General features: G+C 38.6%; 1 pseudogene; it reads left to right on the top strand.

The window, feature by feature from the left end:
* The first annotated feature begins 10028 nt into the window (after nucleotides 1–10028).
* LOC122108651 lies at nucleotides 10029–12518 on the top strand (annotated as a pseudogene).
* The last annotated feature ends 9904 nt before the right edge of the window (nucleotides 12519–22422 follow it).

The following is a 22422-nucleotide window of genomic DNA, read 5'->3' on the forward strand; positions in this document are numbered from 1 at the left end:
GGTTGCAGAGCTTCTGCAGGGCAAATGACATAGCTATCAAGATCAATAGAAAGCCCACGGACTGGGAGAAGATCTTTACTAGCCATACAACGGACAAGGGTCTCATATCTAAAATATACTTGGAACTCAAAAAAATTAAACCACCCAACAACAAATCCTCAAAGAAACAACTGCCCAATAAGTAAGTGGGCGAAAGACTTAAAGAGAAGCTTCTCTGAAGAAGAAAGAAGGATGGCCAATAGACACATGAAGAAATGTAAAACATCCCTAGCCATAAAAGAAATGCAAATCAAAACAACATTGAGATATCACCTCACTCCAGTTAGAACAGCAAAAATCAAGAACTCTAACAACAACAGATGCTGGAGGGGATGTGGACAGAAAGGAACCTTACTTCATTGCTGGTGGGAATGTAAACTTGTTCAACCACTTTGGAAAGCAGTATGGAGGTTCCTCAAAAGACTTCACATAGAACTCCCCTATGACCCAGCAATCCCACTTTTGGGCATTTACCCTAATGTTTACAAAAAAGACCACACTAAAGCTACCAGCACAACTATGTTTATTGCAGCATTATTTACCATAGCTAAGATATGGAACCAACCCAGATGCCCCTCAGTAGATGAATGGATCAAGAAAATGTGGTATATATACACAATGGAATTCTATGCCTCCATCAGAAAGAATGACATTGCCCCATTTGTTAGGAAATGGAAAGGCTTGGAAAAAATTATATTAAGTGAAGTAAGCCAGGCCCAAAGAAACATAGGTCCCATGGTTTCCCTTATTTGCAATATCTAGTATAGGTATGAGTCAAGCGGAAAAAGTCAGAGAATGTGATGTTAGGAAAACGAACCCTCAAATATGTATTTTAATGTTTTTGTTTCTTTCATGCATGTGTTTCTAATGCATTTATAAGATTATTTCTTGGTTGCTTTGTATGTCCCTCCCCCACCGTGTAACCCCTGCTTTCACTATATTTGATGTCAGTATAACATGTGGAGGAGATGGGGACAAACAAGTCGTTTAAGGATTCAGGTGGACCTGTTGCAACAATGAGAAGTACAAAATGTCATGTCAAAACCAGCTTTACAATGTCGGAGGGGGGTGGGAGGGGGGTATGATTGGGTGGGGGGGAGGGTGGAGGCTGGGAAGGGAGGTGAAGGGTAAACAAAGGAGGAGGCTGCAATGCTTGGTAAGAAATGTATGCATTATCCTGCCCATGTAATTGTAACCCCTCTGTACAGTATGTTCTCAAATAAAATAAAATAAAATTTAAAAAAAAAAAAAAAAAGAAAAAGAAAACTAAAGCTAGATCCTTATATATCACCCTGTACCAGAATCAACTCCAAATGGATCAAAGACCTCGGAGTCAAAGCAGACACTCTGAAAACATTACAGGATGGAATAGGAGAAACCCTAGGTCTCCTTGGCACAGCTCTCTATTAAGAGACCCAGAAACACAACAAATCAAAGAAAGGTTGGACAAATGGGATTGCATGAAATTGCAGAGCTTCTGAATGGCAAAGGATATAGCTAACAAGATCAATAGAAAGCCCATGGATTGGGAGAAGATCTTCACTAGCCATACAATAGACAAGGGTCTCATATCTAAAATATACCTGGAACTCAAAAAAGTTAAATCCCCCAACAACAAATCCTCAAAGAAATAACCACCCAATTAATAAGCGGGCTAAAGACTTAAAGAGAAACTTCTCTGAAGAGGAAAGGATGGCCAAAAGACACATGAAGAAATGCTCAACCTCCCTAGCTATAAAAAAAGCAAATCAAAACAACATTGAGATACCACCTCACCCCAGTTAGAATGGCTAAAATCAAGAACTCTAATAACAACAGATGCTGGAGGGGATGTGGACAGAAGGGAACCTTACTGCATTGTTGGTGGGAGTGTAAACTTGTTCAACCACTTTGGAAAGCAGTATGGAGGCTCCTCAAAAGACTCCACATAGAGCTCCCCTATGACCCAGCAATCCCACTTTTGGGCATTTACCCAAATGATCACAAACAAGACCACACTAAAGCTACCAGCACAACTATGTTTATTGTAGTAATATTCACCATAGCCAAGATATGGAACCAACCCAGATGCCCCTCAATAGATGAATGGTTCAAGAATATGTGGTATATATACACAGTGGAATTCTATGCCTCCATCAGAAAGAATGACATTGCCCCCATTTGTTAGGAAATGGAAAGACATGAAAAAATTATATTTAGTGAAGTAAGCCAGGCCCAAAGAAACATAGGTCCCATGGTTTCCATTATTTGCAATAATTAGGATATGTCTGAGACAAGTAGAAACAGTCAGATAAGTTGATGTTAGGCGAAATCAACCCTAAAATACTCAAATGGTTTTTCTTTCCTGCTATTGTTTCTAACATAATTATAAGATGATTTCTTTGTTGCTTTGTATGTCCCTCCCCCACGGTATAACCCCTGCTTTCACTGTATCTGATGTTGGTATAATTTGTGGAGGGGAAGGGAAAAAACAAATTGTTTAAACAGGAATACAGGTGTACAAGATGTTATGCCGAAAAACGAACTTTACAACTTTGGTGCAAAGAATGGGGGGACGGGGCTGGGGGTGGGGGAGATGGGAAGGGATGGTAAGGGGAAACAAAGGAGGAGGCAACAATGCTTGATAAGAAATGTACTCCCCTTGATAAGAAATGTAACCCTCTGTACAGTTTTTTCACAATAAAAAAATAATAAAAATAAAAATAAAAAAAAAATAAAAAATAAAATATTCCAGTGTTAACAGCAAATATAATGGGGCATTTTGGAAATTCCTTCAGCAGTAAAAATTAGCAACAACATCTTACTCTAAGCAACATGATCAGCATCAGGATCACAATGTAGAGTAGTATGAACTGGACATAGTAGGATACATATTGTACACTGTTTGTATATGGCAATCTAATATCTAATATTAGAAGTCAGAACTGTTGGACATCTAGGCCTCAGGCCAACATCCATAGAACTATAAGCCTAAAAACAAGACTCTTACTCAGGTTCTCACAACAGATGCTCAGATCCTGAAATTACTTGTGATTATGTCCAACAGGGGTTTGAACTCAGTTTAACCCTACATAGAAAAACTAGAAAAGATTCATCCATTTTGCATCTCTTCTCTAGCACTCTACCTTTCTCAGCCTGCCAGCTTATGTTTTGATAAATGATAATGATTAGATTTATCCCATGAGTTTTCATAAAAAGTGTATTTCAGGGCTTATTTCTCAACACAGATTGAGTCTCCGCTTGTCTCTAATAAAAGCAACTGAAAGTGAAAGCAGAGAGTTTCCTGGAAATAGGAGTAATATCCAGAAGTCAGCTGCTTTCCTTCTCACTAAGAATAGCCACTGTGTACATCAAGAAGCAAAACATTATTCCAAGGACAGTTGAAATGTTTTGTGAATTTTACTGACACAAGTATGAGATTTCTACCTACTCAAGAAGCTGTCCCAAGTCAATTTATTTATTGTCTAAAGGTAAATATGGAGATATTCACTGAGAATGAATTAATTTTTAGTGTGATTTCATTGATGAAAAATGTTTATATATCCACAATGATTAACTTATAGAGATATATTATAAAATTTTTCAATATTGCTAGCTCTTTGAAGGAATTAGTCATTGTTTTTATTTCACTGGTTTTGCATATTATAACTATTTTCTATGAAGTGGTTTATAGTCATAGAAATAAACCTTCCTTCATTTTCAAAAGGCAATGATTAGCTGGGTGGTGATGTCTCATGATGAATTTATCCTAAGTACTCAGGAGGCTGAGATCTAAGGATCATGGTTCAAAGCTGGCCCAGGCAAAATGTCCCTATGAGACTCTTGTCTCCAATTAACCACTCAAAAACTGGAAGTGGCCCTGTGGTTCAATTGGTAGAGTGCTAGCCTTCAGTACAAACAGGCTCAGGGACAGTGCCCAGCCCTGAGTTGAAATCTCACAAATGACCAAAAAGAGAGTAATTATTGATTTCAAGAAGCAATTTCTTGGTAACTTCTATGTATTAAAAAATACTGTGTATGAAGTGTGTGTATATATTTGAGTGTCAGACTGGGAATCTTCTCTTTCCAGAAAGGCATGTATATCACAAAAGCCATGCCTCCAGCCTGATTTCTTTCTTCTTTTTGACTATTTTGATTATCTTTGCACAGTTGTATAAAGGTGCTGCCCTTCACTGAAGCGGTTGATGAATATAGGGAATCTTCATCAATGTCACCCCTTTCAACACTCTCACCCATGCCTTTCACCTCACCCCTTCCCTCACTCATCTTCAGTTTAGGTCATGTGTTGAATTTGTTGCCATGTAATACAAATGTATGTGTACAATGTATCATCATCTGGGTCATCACTTGAACAGCTTCATCCTCCTTCAACCCACCCCTTCTCTTACATTTCTCAATTCTATGGAGCCTCTGGTCCCCAGAGCCAGCCTGAATAGCAATCCTACTGTTGGGTCCACTTTCAGGACCCCCAAAGACCACCAGAGACCTTAATCCTTGCAAAAGCAAAAGAGTCCTTTATTGCAAGCTGGAGCTGGACCTCCCTGCACACAGTCCCAGCTGGTTAAGCAGGAAGGCCCTGAACTCTGTTTTCTCATAGCTTTTATAATACAAAGTGAGCAAGCAAGGGGTCTTTGTTCTGCTTATCTTAGGTTCTTTGCAACTATTCCTGTTTCCCTTGGGACTGGCTGACTCACACTGTGGTTCTCAGCAAGCTCCAGGCTTTTCAAAGACTCAAGGACTACCTTAAGATTAGAGTCACTCTGGCTGGGAGTCACTCTGGCTGGCTCTTCACTACCTAACTGAACACCTACCAGGGACACAGGAACATAGCATATGTCGCCATGCCCAGTTTATTGTTGGAGATAGAGTTTAATCATGAACTCTTTGCTCAGGTTTAAGGAGCTAGAATCTTTTCTATCAAAGTAGTTGCTTATCATACACACTGCCTCCATCTTACAAGAAAATACAGTCCAAGATTTGAACCTCTTGTCAGAGCATTTTTTTATTTTGAATATAATTTTATTGTTATTATTAAGGCTATACAGAGGGGTTACCACTTCATAGGTTAGGTAATGAGTACATTTCTTTCTTTCTTTTATACTTTGGACAATGTATTCTTCCTCTTAGAAAATGAGAGCTACCAAGTTAGGCACAGGTCATTCATGTCTGTAATACTAGCTACTCAGAAGGCTGAAATCTGAGGATCACAGTTTAAAGCCAGCCCAGGCAAGAGAGTCTATGAGACTTATCTCCAATTAAACTATAAAAATTGGGAAGCAAACTTATGGCTTCAGTGGTAGAGTGCCAGTCTTGAATGAAGAAGCTAAGGGATAGTAACCAGTCCCTAGGTCTAAGCACACACACACACACACACACACACACACACACACACACACACACACATACACACACACACACACACAAATATTCTAAGGTAGGGAGGTTAGCAGTGGTAGAGGCTTGCCTGGCACATGCAAAGATCGGACTTTGAACTCAGCACAGGGGGAAATAATTACTGTACTTTCTACTACAGTTTTCATACTCAAATCATAAGACAGTAAATAAAATGTCAGAAAGAACATAGAGAGTTTAGGGACACAAATTTTGAAAACTAATGTGTGTGAAAATTTAGTTGATTCCAGTGGCTTGAGCTTTTGTAAATCTGAAGTGTTCTGAGAATGTTTTCTTTCTTTTTTGGTGGGGGGGAGGGTGTTAATACTAGAGATTAAATACAGGTTCTCTACTTGAATGGCTAGAATTCTACCATCTGAGTTATCACTGTCCCCAGCCTTGAGAAAAGATGTTTACAATACTTGAAAAAAGCAGGTGCCAGTGGCTCATACCTGTACTCCTATGTACTAAAGAGGCAGAGATTGGTGGGTTATGGTTTGAAGCTAGCATAGGTAGAAAAGTCCTTGAGAATTTTATCTCTAATTAAATAAGCAAAAGCAAAAAAATTGGAGATGTTCATCAAGTAGAGCTCTAGTCTTGAGAAACAAATCCTCAAGGACAGTCCCCAGGCCTGAGTTCATGCCCTGGAATTGGCACAGACACACACACACATACACACACACACACGCGCGCGCGCACACACACACACACGGAAATAAAACTTACCAATTCCACTATTATTTTATCTATCATACATATAAATATTTTGGTTTTGATCTGGTTTATAGTTTTAGACGCTGATAATATATTATCTTACTGTTTATATCATCTTTAAACTAGACGAGCTCCTACTGCCTTGTAAGAGGTGCTCAGTTCAAGCATGATTTTCATCGCTGAAGATTTGGTGGCTGATAACTGGCTTTTACCAAGCCAGTAACGGTACAGAAAATATGAAAATTTCTTGAACAAGCTGGCACTGATGGCTCACAATTGCAATCCTAGCTACTCAAGAGCCTGAAATCTGGAAGATTAGGGTTCCAGCCCAGGCAAAAAGTCTGTGAGACTTTACCTCCAATTCATCAGCAAAATGGTGACTACAGGCTTGGCTCAGTGACAAAGCACCAGCTGTGAGGATAAGAGCTGAGCAAACACAAAGATCTGTGTTCAAGCAACATTACTTTGGGGTTGGGACATGTGAAAATGTTTAACATCATTTGTTGATGAGAAACAAGACACTAGGAGAGGCTCAGAGAAATATTGATGGTTTTCACAAATGGAGATAAGAATGATGATTTCAAGATGCCACTTGATCTTTGATCTCAACCCCTAAGGTGAGCTTTGAATCAAATTTATCACGAACCCACAGCAGAACACAAAACACAATGTACTCACACAGTTCTATGACAATTCTTTCTAGTTTCTGACCTGGATTCAGAGGTTCTGCCAGGCTAATTAATGGAAGCAAAAGTAGCTCTTAGGAAGGTAATTTTAATGTGAACAGGGGGTTAACTTCAAGTCCTGTCACATTTCAGCAGCACAGGCCAGAGATATTGGAGCCCTTGTCTTTGCTTGGCAAGCAGGAAACATCTCCTGTTCACTTCTTTCTAATTTCCCCCGCAAAGAGTTTATTGAACAAGTAAAAGCCACTTGGGAGAGTGAGCAGGGGGACCAAAAAACTGGTTGTCCCTAAATGTATTATTTTTTCCCCCTATGGCCCCAGAGAACTACAGGAAGGAAAACTGGGACAGGGGAACAGGGCATTTGTTGCATCTTTTATGTTTCTGTGTTATATATTATAAATCATATTTAAAGAAAAGATAAATAATCAAAAAAGAATACGCCTACCACTGTAAGAAGTTCAGGAAAAAAACACACTCCCCAAGCAAGAACATTTCCAAGTATTTGCAGATCTCAGAGACAAATCCACTAATTAGGCAATGGTCAGTTCTCAGGGCCATGCAAAGTGGATGCTGTGAATTTCTACCTGATACTAGGAAAGCAGAACACAAGGGAGGACATTTTGTTGCTCATGACAACATTGAAGCAGCTCAACACCTCCACACTCCCACAGATTTCTGGTGCACCTTTTCTGTCCTTAAAGGAAAGACAAGTGTGCGTGTGCACATGCCCAGACTGTGATCCTCTGCCCAAGCTCTTTGGGAATAGGCAGGAAGGAAACAGCCTGCAGAGGGGATGACCATGTAGGGGATGAGACAGAGGTATTAATAACTAATTCTAGCCTGATCAATGGCTAAAGCAAGGATTGGAGCAAACAAGTGAACTTTCCAGAACAACTTTCTTTGCCTTTCTGAGAGTCCTCTTTATTGGGCTTCAAACTTCCCACAAGCAAGTATGCATCTGTTGTCATGCTTTTGGCTGAGGCTTGAAGCTTGCACAACTTCTGGAGTGGGTGATGCTCAATAAATGAAGAATGTCTCCCAGGGATTTAATCTGAGTTAAACCCAACAATATGTCAGTTGTTTAGCACAGCACCTGGGCCTTGTTGAACAGAAACAATGTTGCCTTTTGCTATAACCAGCATTCACGTTGGTGGGAATTTGCTGAGATATTTTTAAGTTTAATTTTGTTGACTTTTTTTTTAACCAGTACTGGGGCTTGAACTCAGAGGACCTTGTAGTCTGTTTGTCTTTTTCCCTCAAGGCTGGTACTATCACTTGAACCATTCCTCCACTTTTAGCATTGTGCTGGTTGAGATAACAATCTCACTGACTCTTCTACCTTGGCTGACTTCAAACCTCATTTCTTGAATTTTAGCCTTCTGAGTAGCTAGGATCACAGGTATGAGCCACCAGTGCCAAGTCATTATTTTGGAATTTTTAAGATAAACTCTTGCTATGAGTTCCAGGTTTGCTTGGAACTCATAATTCTACCTGCTGAGATTACAGTTATGTACCACCACAGGTAGCTTCCTTAAATCTTTTAACTTGCTATATTCATAAACAAATAAAATTACCACAGCTATCTGACCCCACCCCTTCCCCACTTATCACTATCAACAGGCACCAGGGCCAAAGCCTCCTTCCTGCAACAGGTGGTTCCTGCCATGGCAGCTCACACACCTCAAGCTACTTCTCCAGTTAAAGGGTGGCTTCACTTGTCCACATTACAAACTGACTTGGGACAATGTATTACCTGCAGAAAGTTCACTTGGGAGGAATGACGGTCGAGAGCCCATCCCAGTGGAGGAAATGTTACCTTCAACTGTAGCCACAATGGTCAGTGGCTTCCTCATCTCTGTCCTCCATGAGAGCCTGTCTCACAAGGGCAGGGCAACTGCTGTCAGACATTGAGGGAAAGCTATAAGTGATCTGCTGAGCTAATCCTTTATTCCTTTACTTTACACCCCATTTTCACTGATCTACATGTTCAGCTCAAACCCATAAGTGAATTATAGCCTCAGCCTCAATCAGGTAGGCATCTTCTATGTTAAGATCTTGAGTGACTGAATAATCTCAGGGAGGGTCAGTGTTGTAAGAGGGAAATCTGAAGTTGCCTGAAAGCACATACAAGTGAAAACTTAGTGGAATGAGGGGGGATGTGGAAGGCCTACCTGGGGTATCAAAGCTGTTCATGGAGAGACTAAAGCATGTGGGACAAGGTGTTCTCAGTTTCATATAGGGAGTTTCCTTCAGACTGGTATCATTGAGTCATGTCAGAACAACATTGTGACAAATACAAGGCTTTTCTGGGTTTCTTGAAGGTACACAAGCTTTTCCCAGCAGTGAGTAGAATCCAGCTCTCAAGAGGAAGCTGGGGAATTACTACCCAGTACCCATGGGCCTTGCTCGATTTAGGAGTTAGAATGTTTTCTATCACTGAGGTTGCTTGGCATAAGCACTGTTATTTTAAGGATAGCCTCCATCTTACAAGAAGGTATTTTAATTTACACACCTTATGTTTTAAGAACTATTTTCTTAGGGGTTGGAGGTGTGGTTCAATTCTTACTCAGGTGAGTACGAACGGTTTTTTCTGAGTTTTTGTTTTTTACATGTATCTTGGTTTTAGTTATTGCTCAGGTAAATTTTTAAACACTTTCAAACTAGCTAATTGCACAGATTGTGAAACTAAGTTCTGACTAATCAGAACAAAGGGCAGTGACATATTAGGCATAAAACATGGATGGCCTTCTGGCTCAGAGTACTTGCTTACTTGGCTTCCTGTCTAAGTGAATTTTGTCTTGCTGAGTTCAAGTTGGTGTCTTTATTCCTACATGTGTTGACACCCCAATCTCCCAACATATTGCCAACAATTTTAGGACCCGTCTGGGATTTCTTGGCATTGACCAAGAGGATCAAAGAAAGCTTCTGTTTAGGAGGAGACATGTTCTACTGCCCCAACCTCAGCAGCCTCCAGGTCTGGCTGACATTGGACCTGCAATTCAAGGTTAATCAGGAATGTGAGGAAGGGGAAAGAACATGGACCTCAATAACTCATGACCCGATGTATGCCAAGGCAGGAATAATGAGAGTACAAGAACTGAGCTTGGTGTAAGTGGGCTACAGGCTGCAGTTGGCGATCTATCAGTAACTGAGCCCGGTGTTTTGGAAGCAGCTGTGACACATGCCCTGACTGCCGCCATGGCCCGACATCACAATGTCTGGGGTTATAACTACGATGAAGATTTTGAAGATGATGATCTCTATGGCCAGTCTGTAGAGGATAATTATTGTATTTTTCCATCAACAGCTGCTCAGTTTATTTACTCACGACGTGACAAACTTGTAGAATATGATTATGAAGAACTGGAAGACTCTCCCAATTCTTATTTGAACCATCAGCTAAGTGAAATTGACCAAGCTCGTCTTTATTCATGCCTTGATCACATGAGAGAGGTACTGGGAGATGCTGTGTCAGATGAAATACTGGTTGAAGCAATTTTGAAGAACAAGTTTGATGTGCAGAAGGCCTTGTCCATGGTTCTGGAACAAGATAATGTACAGAAGTTGAAGGACAAGAGTGAGAAAGCAGTAGCCACAGTGAAGATAGCAAAATGTAAGGAGTCTTATTTCCTTCCTTTGAAGTTTCAGCTGATAATGTTCAAAGTTCTTATCATCAACCAGAGAATCATTTGGATTGGAATAGCAAATGTGATTTTTCTAGCTTAGGAGCAAAGAATGGATCATATCATGCTTCAGTTGTTCCCAGTAACCATTCACTTCATAGGAAAAAAAAACTTGACAGACCTAAAATTGAAAAGAAACTAGAATCATGTAAGTTACCAAAAGAGCTTTCGTTAGCTGACCGACTTCATGATATGCCAAGAGATTCTTGTAAAAGTCAGGCATCAGTTGGATTATCATCCACAGATAGTCTGGAAAGTCCCCTTTCAAAGAACGTAGATATTGATTTGTTAAGACCATATGTATCCAAATGTGTTCCCAAAGATGATCTTGTTTTTAAAGGGATACCAAATTTAAAGTCCTTAATGAGAGAAAATAAAACAGCTAACAATTTGTCTTTTCAAAACAGTTCAGTACTTGATTTCCAAAGCGACCTAGCAGAAAACAGCTTGGGAACTTTAAATAATCCTTTGTACTTAACAGCTCATTGGAAAATATGATGCTTGGCAATTTAAATCTCATTGAAAAGACTGAAGTTGGAAATGTCTCTTTAGTTGAACCAAGTGCCAAGAATTCCAGTTTAAAAAATGACAGTTTACACTTTGTCCAGCATGGAAGTCCATCCCTAACTGAACTGGTTGAGAAACATGAAGAAAACAACCCAAATCAGTGCTATACTTTATCTGATCTTTGTAACCAGTCTGCCAGTTTCCCAGATCTAAGTTTGGGATCCTTTCCCCTATCACAGCTAGCAAATCGTACTCAGTCTTCTACTGGAATATGAGACTTAACAGGTTCCCTGTCGTCACTGGCATTTTGTAAAGCTTCTCCCTCAAGAGACCTTGAGAATTTGTCACTTTCTGATTTGATTGCAGAAACAATTGATGTAGATAACTTTCAGATTAAGAAAGATTCTTTTGATCTCAATTTTTCGAAATAAGGCCTGCTGGAATTGATTCAAATATTGACCTTAGTGTTCTGATAAAATCTTCAGATTTTGTTCCAAAGTCTACAGTTGACCAATCTGTTACTCCAATACCAGGAACTAAAGTTCTAAGTTCAAAGTTACAAAAAAATGTCAATTCAGCTAAGGATAAGAAAACCAATAAAGGCTGTGTGACTAGGAAATCACCTTTTTCTCTGTCTTGAAGCAAGGCCCTTGCTGTTAGACCTTCAGCTTTTGCTTCAACATTGTGTCTTCGTTACCCACTGAAAAGCGGCAAGCGGCATGCCCTTGACCTGTATAAGACTTTTGAAGATGGAAAGGACAAAGAAATAAGTCCTCTTGTAGCAATAACACCATTTGACTTCAAATCAGCATCACCTGATGACATTGTAAAAGCTAATCAAAAGAAAGCATTTTCTAGAGAATAGTAACTAAAGGAAAACTTGGTTACTGTTGTAAAGATTTTTATTTTAAATTAATGTAAAGTCTTTGTTAGAATTACTTCATATTATGGGATTCAAGTTATGATTTTTATTAAAATTGTTTTAAGTCAGTTGATAACATAAGTTGATATGGATTTTTGCACTGAAGAAATATTTTATAATATATCTTCTTATAGTAATAACTGGCTTTGATTTGATAGCCCATAGTGAAAGTATATTTACATAGTGCATATGAAAATTTGATATTGTGAAATTGAACCTCAGATTCCTTTTTTGGCAATTCAGCTTTATAAGTTTTTATGATATATTTTTTGTATAAAAGATTTTGTGCTTTTTCTTAAACAGAACAACTGCTTGGGATTATTATAAGGTGAAGATTATTTTTAGGACATATGGCATAGCATAGTTGGGACATGATTACATTTTAAAATATTATTTGTATCATTCCTAGTTTTATTATTTTACTGTACATGAATACTAAACTTTTCTTAGAAAATATTGAAATTCTTGACTTTTGAGAGCAGTTATGGATGTGATGGCAATAAAATGAGATCTTTTAAGGGACCATGTAAATACTGGGGTTGTATTAATATAAATTATTTTTATATATTTTCTCAACTGTTTGTCCTACGTGTATACTTTAAAATAAATATACAGAAAGTGTTTTGAAAAAAAAGAACTGAGCTTTTTAGTGGTCAAGTGTATGTATGACTGAGCATATGTCCAAGGAAAGCAGCTAGACAAGACATTGTCTCATGATCTGATTCTCCAATTAGGGAAAACAAAATTTTGGAGGTTGAGGCAGCAGTCTCATACCAAATGAGAAATCTCAGTAGCAGAGGGTCTGTATGAAAGGTGCACACAAGAAACTTCCAATTAGGAAAGTTGAATATGGACCTGCGCAAAATGAGTAGAGGGGTAAACAAAGAAGAATGGGGAAGGAGAATACTTTCATAATCGTCCATGGATATCTTCGAAGAAAACAAGGATAAGGGTGGCTTGCGAGGGATGGAGGAGATAGTGAAAGGAGTGATATGGATTTGGATGCTGTAAAGAACATAAATTGATTGGGCCAGGTCCTGAATGATACCCACTTATTTGTGCCAGTCCAGTTCAGGCCCTGAAGGTCAATAAATCTATTGAAGTAGGTCAAGGTAGGACATGAAGGAAAACAACTTGATTAGGGTAGGCTAGGACAGAATAGGAAGGCCCCAAAGGACAGCAATTCAATTGGGCCAGGCCATTTTAGACTCTGAAGATCAACAATTCTATTGGGCCAGACCTTTCTAGGTCCTCAAGAACAACAACTTGGTTGTACCATCCAGGGAAGGTCACATACTGAAAGATAACCCTATTGGGCCAGTTTAGGCCAGGTCAGGCCCTGAAGGGTAACAACTTAATTGGGCTAGGACAGGCTCTGAAGGACAAAAGCTAGAGTGGAGGATGACAACTATTGAGCCTGGCCAAGTCCTGAAGGCTGACAAGTAGATTGTAGAAAGTAAAATAAGGAATAGGAAAGAAGCAAGCACCACAACATAATAATAAGGTAGGGAATGTGGATATTTCTCAATGTCTCACAAAGAAAAAGAAATTTATATGGAACCACAAAAGGTTCTGAATAGACAAAGCAAATCTGAGTAATCACAGTGATGAAGTTATTATAATTTTAGTCCTCAAACATTCCTACAGAACTATAGTAACTAAACAGCTTCATGCTTCAGCCTAAAGGAATAGACTAGAATATCCAGAATTAAACCCATACACTCACATCCATCTGATATTGGACAAAGAAACCAAAAATATGTGTTGGAAAAAAAGACAGTTACCCCAAATTGGTGTTGAGAAACCTGGATACCCATATGTAGAAAACAGAGATAGTGATTCAAAATGGATCAAAGACCTCAACATAAGACCTGAGACCTTAAAACTACTATAAAAAAGACTAAGAGAAACATTAGGATTTCTTGGCAGTCAGAAACTTTGGATTTTCAGGGGCTCAAATTGAAAAGGAAATAGACAAATAGGATGGCATCAAGCTAAAAAGACTCTACAAGAAATAAAAACCATTTGAGTCCTTATCTTTGGGTTCATTTTGCCTAGCATCACCTTATCAACTTATTTCTCTTGTCTTAAATATTTACTAGTTATTGCAAATAATGGAAACCATGGGACCTATGTTTCTTTGGGTCTGGCTTACTTTACTTCATATAATTTTTTTCAAGTCTTTCCATTTCCTAACAAATGAGGCAATGTCATTCTTTCTGATGGAGGCATAGAATTCCATTGTGTATATATGCCACATTTTTTTATCCATTCATCTACTGAGGGGCATCTGGGTTGGTTCCATATCTTAGCTATGGTAAATAAGGCTGCCATAAACATAGTTGTGCTGATAGCTTTAGTATGGTCTTGTTTGTGATTATTTGGGTAAATGCCCAAAAGTGAGATTGCTGGGTCATAGGGGAGCTCTATGTGGAGTCTTTTGAGGAACCTCCATACTACTTTCCAAAGAGGTTGAACAAGTTTACACTCCCACCAACAATGCAGTAAGGTTCCCTTCTGTCCACCTCCCCTCCAGCATCTGTTGTTATTAGAGTTCTTGATTCTAGCCATTCTAACTGGGGTGAGGTGGTATCTCAATGTTGTTTTGATTTGCATTTGTTTTATGGCTAGGGAGATTGAGCATTTCTTCATGTATCTATTGGCCATCCTTCTTTCCTCTTCAGAGAAGTTTCTCTTTAAGATAAGGACTCAAATGGTTTTTCTTTCTTGCTATTGTTTCTAACATATTTATAAGATGATTTCTTTGTTGCTTTGTATGTCCCTCCCCCAGGGCATAACCCCTGTTTTTACTGTATTTGATGTTGGTATAATTGGGAAGGGAAAGGAAAAAATAAATTGTTTAAACAGGGATACAGGTGGACCCATTGCAACAATGAGATGTACAAGACATTATGCCGAAAAACAAACTTTACAACTTTGGTGCTGTGGGGGTCGGGGGGGGGGGGGTAGGTAAGGTAAGGGAAATAATGGAGGAGGCAACAATGTTTGATAAGAAATGCACTCATTACCTTGCTCATGTAATTGTAACCCCTCTGTATGGTATTTTCGAGAGAGGGAGAAAGAAAGAGAGAGAGAGAGAGAGAGAGAGACTCTGCAAGCAAAAGACTAAAAAGACAGCCTGCAATATGGTATCAAGATCTTTACCAGCTTTGTATTTATTGGATATTAGACAAGGGCTTAATATACAGAATATGCAGGAGTTTAAGAAATTAACCCCAAATCAATATCCTAATTAATAGATGGCCAAAGGAGCTTAATAGAGGCTTCTTGGAAGTAACAATAGCCAAAAAACGCACATGAGGAAATTCTCAGCATCCCTGGTCAAAAAAAAAATGCAAATCAAAACATCATTGAGATTCCATCTCTGCCTAATAAGATTGGCCATCAGCAAGAATACAACTAATGCTGGTGGGAATGTGGGGAAACACTATTATATTGTTGGTAGGAATGTAACGTAGTGCAGCCACTTTGAAAGGAAGTTTGGAGATTCCTCATGCACTAAACATAGAACTACACTATGTTCCATCAATACCACTCTTGTGTATCCATCCAGAATTTTACCCAGAATAGTACAAGTCAGGATATGCTAAAGCCACTTGCACATCAATGTTCCCTGTTGCACTATTCACAATTGACAAGTTATTGGAAATGCCAAGATGTCCTACAATGGCTGAGTGGATCAAGAAAATGTGCTTTATCCCCTCAGTAGATGAATGGATCAAGAAAATGTGGTATATATACACAATGGAATTCTATGCCTCCAGCAGAAAAAATGACATTGCCCCATTTATTAGGAAATGGAATGCGTGGAAAAAAGTATATTAAGTAAAGTAAGCCAGACCCAAAGAAACATAGGTCCCATGGTTTCCCTTATTTGCAATATCTAGAATATGTCTGAGTCAAGCAGAAAAGGTCAGATACGTTGATGTTAGGAAAATGAACCCTAAGATATGTATTCAAGTGTTTTTTTTTCTTTCATGCAATTGTTTCTAACACATTTATAAGATTATTTCTTGTTGCTTTGTATGTCCCTCTCCCACAGTATAAGCCCTGCTTTCACTGTATTTGATATTGGTATAATTTGTGGAGGGGAAGGGGAAAAACAAATAGTTTAAATAGGGATACAGGTAGACCCATTGCAACAATGAGATGTACAAGTTCGTTATGTCGAAAACGAACTTTACAACTTTGGTGAGGGGGGGAGAGGAGTGAGGGGGCAGGAGGAGGATGGGATGGGTAGGGGAAACAAAGGAGGAGGCTACAATGCTTGATAAGAAATGTACTCATTATCTTGCCCATGTAATTGTAACCCCTCTGTACAGTATTTTCACAATAAAAAAAAAAAAAGAATTGAAAACAGACTGAAAAAAAAAAGATCATGCTAAGTTGAAGAGATGAGGTTGGAAGAGATGAGGGAGAATGATGGAAGTGTAATATTGATCAAGATGTATCTCACTCATAAACTGACAGGTTAATTTAATCCCTTTGTAAAACTACTTAAAGATTAAACAAATAAAAGTTTAAAAAATAAAGGCTTAAGAAAAAGAAAATACAATGAAATTGTATTCATCTATGTGTTTCTCTCATATGTGAAAGTTGATCTAAATCTGGACATACTTGGCAACACATACAGTATTATATGCATATATACACAAATAAATTGATCAACGATGATATACTCAGGATAGGAATCTAATAGTGTAACTCTTCTAAACAATTTACAAAATGAATAACAGGAAGCTGGGTTCGATTCCTCAGCACCACAAAAACAGAAAAAGCCGGAAGTGGTGCTGTGGCTCAAGTGGTAGAGTGCTAGCCATGAGCTGAAGAGCTGAGGGATATACCCAGGCCCAGAGTTCAGGCTGCACAACTGACAAGAAAAAAAAAAAAAAACCAAACAACATAAACATTTAAGTCAGGAGCCAGTGGCTCACTCCTGTAATCCTAACTACTAAGGAGACTGACATCTGATGATCATGGTTCACACCCCACCCCAAGCAGAAAAGCCCCATGAGACACTTGTCTCTAATTAACCACCAGAAAAACAGAAGTGACATTGGAACTCAAAGTGGTAGAATACCAGCTTTGAACCAAAGAGGGACAGCATTCAAGCCCTGAGATCAAGCCCCATGACTAACAACAAAAATTTGTTAATTTTACAATAGTGAATACCACAGTAGATAAAAAAACATAGTGTAGTTGTTACAGTCTGCAAACACTGTCCAACATCACCTTCCAGTATCACCTCATTTGCCACATCTCTGTCCTATGAGACAATTAGGGCACAAGTAGGAGCCAAGGAACCTGAAGAAAAAAAAATTGGTGAATTACTAATGAATGTAGCATACACTTCTTCTTCTTTATTTTTTTGTCGGTCATAGGGCTTGAACTTGGGGCCTGGGCGCTGTCCCTCAGCTCTTCAGCTCAACGCAAGCGCTCTACCACTTGAGCCACAGTGCCACTTCTGGTTTTCTAGTGGTTTATTGGAGATAGGAGTCTCACAGTCCCTCCTGCCCGGGCTGGTGTTGAACCACGATCCTCAAATCTCAGCTTCCTGAGTAGCTAGGATTACAGGCGTGAGCCACCGGTGCCCGGCTCAAATGTAGCACACTTCTTATTTTTGGTTCTTATTTTTGGCAGGGAACATAGACAAAGAAGAAATGTAGATAACAGTATAAATCTGTGATATGTTTCAGGCTAATACCACCAAGGTGTAGAAAGTTTGGAAGTAAATTATGCTGGATCTCAGGGATTTAAAATTGTTTATGTTTCCACACTTGAAAATATATGCATCAATTATTTTTTTCAAGGAGTTTCATTTTATGACTTATTCTTTTTCTTTTCTTTTGGTCGGTCATGGGGCTTGAACTCTGGGCTTGGGCACTATCCCAGGAGGTTCATTTTAATATATACCTATATATGTTCATATCACCATACATTCAATGTACCTTGGATCATGCACAACCTCCATCACTATCATCCTCTCCCTCTCTTCCCAAGTGAATCTCAATAAACTTTCATGTTCATACATATACACAAATATTTTGGGCATATTCATTTTCAACCTCTCAATTTGCTCTTCTTTCTCCCCATGCCAGAGAAAATCCATTTTCTGCCTACTTGAATAAAAAGAAATTTTGTTTTAAGCATACCTGCTATGCTATCAGTTCTGATTTTCCCCTGATTTGAGCCAGATTATGAAGATGAATTTCTTGAAATTCTGTATGATGGAAGCTGCTGTTCACCTCCTATGGCCAGGATACGAAGCCATAGGCTAGGGGATAAAACTCACTTATTAGGCATGCCACCAATAACTTATATCTAAAAGTTAGGATCTACCTCCTACTTTCTACCACTTTAACCAAATAATCTCAAATTATGAATTGATCAGTTGATAAATCTGTTGATTTGATCAGAGCCCTCATGATCCTGCCACCTTCCAAACATCCCATATCTAAACATTCAAATGGAAACCAGGCCTCCAGTGTATACCCTTCAAATGGATTTTATATATCAAAATCAAAACGAGGGAAAAAATGTGCAGGAATCTTTGTATGTTATTAAATTTCTTCAACAAATTGTTATAACTTAAGGTGATTTATGCATCCACAGAAAACACATAGTTAATGTATAGAAAATGAAAAGAAGAAAATGAAAAGAGAAAAATGCATAGCACTATAAAAATAACAAAACAGCAAAAAGAAAATGGAAAACAAAGTCAAAATATTAAATGTACACAAATTAACAGCAGACTACAGTAAACCTTTCTCTTTCAATGATGACATTCAGGGTAACAAGTTTAGTTCACATGGTAAGGACATAGTCAAGTTGATAGATCTTTTTTAACCTAGTTATATTCTCTCTAAAACTCACTGTAGATATAAGAAGATGAACTAAATATGAAAGAAAATATGGTAAAACTCTCCCTATTTGCAGATGATATGATCTTGTACTTAAAGAATCCCATGGACTCCACTCTCAAGTTGCTTGAACTGATCAGAAACTTTGGCAAAGTAGCAGGGTATAAAATTCACACTCAGAAATCAATGGCTTTCCTGTATGCCAATAACGAGAAGAGCACAGCTGAAATTATGAAAACAAACTCTTTTGTAATAGCCCCACAAAAAATAAAATACTTAGGAGTTTACTTAACAAAAGAGGTGAAGGACCTCTATGACAAAAACTTTAAAAACCTGAAAAAGGAAATTAAAAGAGAACTAAGGAAGTGGAAAAACCTCCATGCCCCTGGATTGGGAGGATTAGCATCGCAAAAATGGCAATACTGCCAAAGGATATCTACAAATTTAATGCAATACCTAACAACATTCCAACCTCATTCTTCAATGAAATAGAAGACGCAATCCAAAAATTCATATGGAACAATAAAAGACCCCAAATAGCAAAAACAATCCTTAGTAGAAACTCTTTGTAGTAGAACTCTACTACAAAGCCATAGTAATCAAAACAGTTTGGTACTGGCACAAGAACAGACCTGAGGACCAACCGAATAGGACTGAAGCCTCAGAAATAAACCCACAGACATATAGTCACCTAATCTTTGAAAAGGGAGCTAAAGAAGTAGAATGGGGGCTGGGAGGGTGCCTCAGTGGTAGAGTGCTTGCCTTGCATGCCTGAGGCCCTGAGTTCGACTCCTCAGCACCACATAAGAAAAAAGAAAAAAGCCAGAAGTGGCGTTGTGGCTCAAGTGGTAGAGCGCTAGCCTTGAGCTGAAGAGCTAAGGGAAAGCACTCAGGCCCAGAGTTCAGGCCCCACTACCGGACCCCCCCCCCCAAAAAAGAAGTAGAATGGAAGACAGCCTTTTCAGGAAATGGTGCTGGCCAAATTGGTTGAACGCTTGTAGAAAACTAAAGCTAGATATATATATAGATATAGATAGATAGATAGATAGATCTATATATATATATATATCACCCAGCACCAGAATCAACTAATGGATCAAGACCTCAAAATAAAAGCAAACACCTGAAAACATTACAGGAAGGAATAGGAGAAACTCTAGGTCTCCTTGGCACAGGCCCAGATTTTCTTAATAGAGACTCAGAAACACAACAAATCAAAGAAAGGTTTTTAAGGTTTCTGCAAAGCAAAGGACATAGCTAGCAAGATCAATAGAAAGCCCACGGATTGAGAGACCTTCACAAGCCATACAATGGACAGGGTCTCATATCTAAAATATACTTACAACTCAATAAGCTAAATTCCCCAACAACAAATCTTCAAAGAAAAAAACTGCCCATTAATAAGTGGACTAAAGACTTAAAGAGAGACTTCTTTGAAGAGGAAATAAGAATGGCCAATAGATACATGAAGAAATGCCCAACTTCCTCTAGCCATAAAAGAAATGCAAATCAAGACAACGTTGAGATTCCACCTCAAACCAGCTAGAATGGCTATAATCAAGAAATCTAGTAACAACAGACGCTGGAGGGGATGCGGCCAAAAGGGAACCCTACTGCATTGTTTGTGGGAGTGTAAACTTGTTCAAACACTTTGGAAAGCAGTATGGAGGTTCTTCAAAAGACTACACATAGAGTTCCCTTGTTACCCAGCAATCCCACTTTTGGACATTTACCCAAAAGATCACAAACAAAGTCATACCAAAGCTACCAGCACAACCATGTTTATTGCAGCATTATTTAACATAGCTAAGATATGGAACCAACCCAAATGCCCCTCAGTAGATGAATGGATCAAGAAAATGTAATACATGTAATATATATATATATATATGCACACACACAATGGAATTTTATGCCTCCATCAGAAAGAGGACATTGCCCCATTTTTTAGGAAATGGGAAGACGTGAGAAAAGTAAGCCAGGCCAAAGAAACATAGGTCCCATGGTTCCCTTGTTTGCAATGACTAGTACATGTCTAACACAAGCAGAGAAGATCAAAGGCTATGTACATATGACCACATGAGATAATGTTAAGCAAAATGTACCCCAAGACAGGAGCACAAGTGATTTTTTTCTTTCTTGATATTGTTTTAATGCACTTATAATGCACTATGTGATTCTTTTGTTTCTTTTGTATGTTCTTCCCCCACAGTATAACCCGTTTTTACTATATTTGATGCCAGTGTTCTGCATCTTGTATATACATTTTTGTAAATTGGGGAGCTGGAGGGGTATAACAGAATGCTTAACTGGGGATTCAGGTTAACCCATTGTGATAACGAGATGTACAGGACACTATGTTGAAAACGAACTTTACAATGTTGGGGTTAGGGGGGAAGGCGGGGAGTTGTGGAGGTAGGGAGGGAAGTGGTGGTGTGGAAAAACAAAAGAGGAGCTAACAATGCTCACTACAAAATGTACTCATTACCCTGCTCATGTAACTGTAATCCCTCTGTATAATATTTTTACAATAAAAATATATAAAAAACAAAAAAAAGAAAATATGGTAAATGTTTGTCAATCAAAACCAAAAGAGAGGAATAATGGACACTCCATAAGGCATAATCAACACTAAGCCAAAAACTGCTACAATAGAAAACTCACCAGGAAGGCATAATAAATTAGAATGCATTTGACCTTAACATCAGATCTCCAAATATGGAAAGCAAGCACTGATAAGATTGAAGGAAGAAATAGCAATAAAACAAAGGGTGACTGAATATTTCACCTCCAGCCAGGTGTAAATACCATATATAAACAAGGAATCAGAGTAGTCAAACAATACTATGAATCTTATGAGCCTAATAGATTATTACTGGACCTCCTGCCAAATACAGTAGAATGAATACTTTTCCCAAGTGCATGTAAAATGTTCTCCAGTAGGCAACCTATATTTTTTGCCAGAGTTTCAACAAATTTAAAAAGATTGGTAGCATATAAGCTATCTTTTATGACCTCAATGGAATAAACCTAAAAAACCAATTGTAGGGCTGGGAAGGTGGCTCAATGGTAGAGCACTTGCCTTGCATGCATGAGGCCCTGGGTTCGATTCCTCAGCACCACATAAGCAAAAAGAAAAAAAAGCTGAAAGTGGCGCTGTGGCTCAAGTGGTAGAGTGCTAGCCTTGAGCTGAAGAGCTGAGGGACAGCGCCCAGGCCCAGAGTTCAGGCCCCACAACCGGACCCCCTCCCCCCCCAAAAAAACCAACTGTATAAGAAAAACAGCACACAAACATATGGCAAATAAACAATTCTCTCTTCAGAAAGTTTTATGTCAAGGGAGAAATCATGGGAAAAATCATAAAGTAGTCTGAGAAAATTTTAAACATGCTAAAAATTGGGGGAAGCAGGCAAATAATATGAAGAAAATCTGGTAATGCTCTCAATAAGAAGAAAAATACTAAATCAATTGTAACATGAAGGAACTACAAAGAGAAGCACAAAATAAATCCAAAATTGGTAGGAAAGAGTAAAACATAGAGATTAAGGCAGAGATAAAAGTAAAGACAATGAACAATTAAACAATCAATGTATCAGGCT

The sequence above is a fragment of the Dipodomys spectabilis genome, unplaced genomic scaffold (genome assembly GCF_019054845.1).
Source record: "Dipodomys spectabilis isolate Male_0828 unplaced genomic scaffold, ASM1905484v1 ptg000002l, whole genome shotgun sequence".
In the NCBI taxonomy this organism is placed as follows: domain Eukaryota; kingdom Metazoa; phylum Chordata; class Mammalia; order Rodentia; family Heteromyidae; genus Dipodomys; species Dipodomys spectabilis.